Genomic DNA, 4,747 nt, shown 5'->3' on the forward strand with positions numbered 1-4,747 from the left:
TATAATAATAATAATTAAAAAAAATTTAAAATAAAAAAAATCTGCTTATGGAGTGGAGCAGAATGGGAAGTCCTTTCTGAGAAAAGATCTCAAAGGGAGTATCAAATGAGTGAGCTGGGTAGGCAAAGCTTATGCCCAAAATTTGCAATAAGATATATTGCTTCACCTCCTTTGGACTTGGAGTCAAAAAGCAAGGAGAGGGAGGGTAAGGATAAACTTGAAGCATTATTCTGACTTCCCTCCACATGAAATAAAGGTCAAGAGAAGGAGAATTTTTCTTTCACATGCTCTGGACAAGTTGTCGGGAAAGGCCAGTTCTTGGAAAAAGATATCACGGTGGAAAAAGTGGAGGGTCAGAGCAAGAAGAGAAGACCTTCAACAAAATAGATTGACACAGTGACTATTAACAGTGGGCTCAAGCATGCCAGCGATCCTGGGGATGGTGCAAGACAGCGCAAGGTTCATGTTCACAGGTTGCTCTGAGTTGTAGTTGTTTTGATATCACCTAACAAAAACAACAACAATTTGCTGGAGAAGCTAATGCTGGACCAGGATAGGGATGGTCCACAATGTATAGTCATGGGCCTGTCATCCAGGCCCAACATGTAGAGAGGACAATGATATAAACATGCTAATCACAACTTAAGATAGCCCCCAATTTACTTAGGATGGAGGAGCTTGACATTGCTATGGTTATAAAAAAGGCAGGCCATGTTTCACTGTAAGCAGTGTTCCCTTAGGGTTTCTGCATAGAACAACCGTGATGATTCAAAGTGGTGACAGGCCAGATCATGCTTAACTATGGTGCTGTTGAAACTCGGCTCATACCTAACATATTCTGGTGTTTCAGCTAAACTTGGACCTTGTTCCTCAAGGGTAATTGGAATACAGTCTAGTAAATCGCATGAGCACACTTTAAGTGGTATTATTTTCTTACTTGTTAAGTATAAAGTAGTTAGGTTCTAAATTTCACCCAATAAACGCCTGTTACAGATTAACCTGGTTCAGCAAGTACATTAGGAAAAGGAGTAGTGAGGTCCTTGCTGGCATGGATGAGATAAACAACAGATGAATCCTGGACTAAGGGGAACGAGTCTAGGCATAAGGGTTTTTCTATACCCTGGTTCACTATAGATTTAGGGTTTTTGAGCCTCTGCTACTCCGTAAGATCAAGCGTAGAGAGGATTAAAGATCTTTTGCATTCTGTTCCAATCCAAGCAGAGGACACAGCATTGCCAACCACTAAGGGCAATCAGCCTTTACCAAGGCTGCCCTGACAATCATTTTCCTTACAATTTCACGTCTTCTTGTTGCAAGTCTTTTCTGGTATGTATGGAAAATTGAAAAATAGTAAGTGGCACAAGTTTAATATTTGTAGTGTGTTTATCTACAACAGCCATCTCTGCATTCTCAGAAATCAGCATTCCACATCTCTCCAAGTCATATTTCAGAGCCTCCTCAACACATATTCATATATGCTAGAGATTTCATTATTAAGAATTTCATTTACATCCTGGAATTTTTTTCTAGCTCAAGATCCATAGGCAACGAGCTGAGATTACATGATTTATTGCTTCCAGCTTGCTAGCCATGGATTGTTCTGCCTCGTACTAATTTTATAGCAGACCGAACTTCAGTTTTCCTACCACCTGGTTCCCAGAGGAGGGAAATTGCAGCCTTAATGTTTCCACAAAATTCTCCCCCCAGGATGTGAAGGCAACACCTTTCCATTAGCATAAAAGGTTCACATTTGTTCAAAATACTATTATTTGGACATAGGCTATTAAACATAGATTGGAAAAAACTTGAGACAAATAATTGAAGTATAGTAGGAAATGGAGAAGATCAATTAATCAGCATCTACATAAACATCCTCGTATGGTAAATATCTATACATAATCTAACATCTACTTCTGATGTTGTTGTTGTTATGTGCCGTCGAGTCGTTTGTGACTCATAGCGACCCTATGTACAACAGCCCTAAATTCTGCTCTGTCCTGTGCCAATCACACTGCTTCTGACACACCCACCCCAATTATCCCAGTCACTGAATCAATCCACCTCATAGAGGGTCTTCCCCTCCTGTGCTGTCCCTACACCCTCTCAAGCATGATGTCCCTTTCCAAGGACTGATTCTTCCTTACAACATGTCCAAAGTATGTTAGACAGAGCCTCAGAATCCTTGCCTCCCAGGAGCAGTCTGGTTTAACCCTTTCCAGGATGAATCTGTTTGTTTTCTTAGCAGTCCTTGGTACATTCAATACTCTTCTCCAGCACCAGAGCTCAAAGGCATCAATTCTCCTTCTATCCTCCCTAGTTATTGTTCAACTCTCTGATGCATAACAGGTAACTGCAAAGACTTATGGTAGAAGTTTTATTATTGTCAGTGGAATAAACATACACACACATGTATGTGTATATATTTGTTTATAATTTTTTAAAAAACAGCTTTCTCTAGAGCTGAGGCCCTCAATTTCTGATGGCTTAGTGGTAAGGAATTGTACTGCCAACCCAAAGCTGACAATCGAATCCACTAGCAACTCTGTGGGATAAAAATGTACAATCTCCTCCTGTGCAATTAGTGTCTCTGAAAACCCACTGGAGGTTCAGCTATGAGCCAGTTCTGACTCAACAGCACATAACAACAACAACCCTCCTAAGGAGCGGGAGAATGCATTTCTGTTTGCTGAAACCATCAGTTGTAGTATTTCTGTTATAACAGTATTAGATAACTAAGAAATCACAGGAAGAGAGATTGGGACTGAGGCATCACAGGCCCCAGGTCAGGAGAAAGGTATTCCCAGGTGATACAAGATGAGATTATAAATTAGACAGAACAAAATGAAGATGTAAAATGGAAGAAAACCATTTTAAGAACTTTTACTTACTCTCACTTAATTAGAGTAAATTGCCGATGAGCTTACTTGTACAAATAGAACTTCACTCTTCTTTTTTTTCCATTTATCTGTGGAAATAATAAAATAATTATTCATTCTTGACTTAATTATAACAAAGATGCTAACATATTCAGCAAACTGTGAAATTCAGGCTAAAAAGACATACTTTTTTCTTTCAAATTATTGTTGGAAACCATCTTCTGACTACAAAATAAATAATTTCTAGAGTTCAAAACTTTATTCAAAGTCTTGTAAGGTTAAAAAACAAGTGATGCAGAGTAAGGAGTTACTGCTTAATGAGTACTTCGGTTTCTGTCAGGTGATGAAAAAAATTCTAGAAAAAGTGGTGATGGTTGCCCAAAATTATGAATGTAAATTAAGTAATGGAATTGAGAGTTTTTTTTAAATAGCAAGGTTTAAGTTAAAAATGTTTTACCATAATAAATATTTTTTATAATAAACATTTTTAAGTAAAAAAATCAACTAATTAAAACTTTAAACAAACATTAAAATGTGACCCAGAGTTTAAAAAAAAAGTATTCTTATCTAAATGTCTTTTCATGATTCCATGATACTTTTTGCTTCAACTCCTGAAAGACTGGGCACTTTAATAGCAAACAAGCAAATTAAATAGCTCTAAAACAAGATTAATTGCATTAGGAAAACCTGCTGTCAGGGACCTCTCCAGAGTACTAAAGAGCAATGATGTCAGTCTGAGGACTAAAGTGCACCTGATCCAGGCCATGGTCATTGCTATGCATCAGAGAACTGGACAATGACTAAGGATGATAGAAGAATTGATGCCTTTGAGTCATGGTGCTGGAGAAGAATATTGAACATACCATGGACTGCCAAGAAAACAAACAGGTTTATCCCAGAGAGGGTGAAACCAAGTTGCTCCTTTGAAGTAAGGAGAAGGGCCTAGTCTCTGAAAAAAAGACAACATACTTGAAAAAGTAGAGGGTCAGCCAAAGAGAGGAAGGCCATGAAGGAGAGAGATTAACACAAGTGACTACAACGATGAGCTGGAGCGTGGCAAAGATTGCAAGGATGGTCCAGGGTAGGGCAAGGTTTTGATTCATTGTTCATAGAATCACTATGAGTCAAGTTGACTCAGTGTTACCTACAACAACCACCACCACCACCACCTCTCTCTACCATTTTGGAACTGGAAAAGAGAAGCTAGTACCACTAACCAATCTCTCCAGATCAGGGGAGCCCAGAACTAAAAACTAAACATCTGATGAACTTTGTTTTTCTTTTAAATTTCTTTTTTCTTCCTCTCTGTCACTGAATGCATAGTAACTAAAAGGAGGAGATGCTAGTTAATTTCTCAACTGTTCACTGTCTTTGCAATAAAAGTCCTATATCAAAGCTTCTAATGGAGTAAAAATACCCTCTAGACACATGGTTAATAATCCTCTCTCAATATAATTATTTAGTAGATTGTTTTCCACAAAGTGGACTAAACCAATAGCATGGAAGTGTGCTACTTAAAAGATAATAGCGATATCACAGTCTTTGAGGTCAGGAACTACAGATTTGAATCCAACTTCATTACTTACCACTGTGTGATTTTTAACCTTTTGGATTATACATATAAAATAATACATCTATAAAACATAAATATAAAAAAAGGAGTAAGCACTTTTTTGCTTTTGTATTTCCAGCCTCTGTGTTTCATTGACTATGCACAGAAAGGCATTTGACTGTGTAGATCAGAACAACTGTAGCTGACTCTGAAAAGAATGGGAATCCCAGAACATTTGATAGTGCTTATGTGAAACCTATACTTGGACCAGGAGACAGTCTTCAGTACAGAGCAAGGAAACACTACATGGCTTAAAATC

This window comes from Elephantulus edwardii, unplaced genomic scaffold (genome assembly GCF_000299155.1).
Source record: "Elephantulus edwardii isolate Elephantulus edwardi_28Jun2011 unplaced genomic scaffold, EleEdw1.0 scaffold00109, whole genome shotgun sequence".
Taxonomy (NCBI): Eukaryota; Metazoa; Chordata; class Mammalia; order Macroscelidea; family Macroscelididae; genus Elephantulus; species Elephantulus edwardii.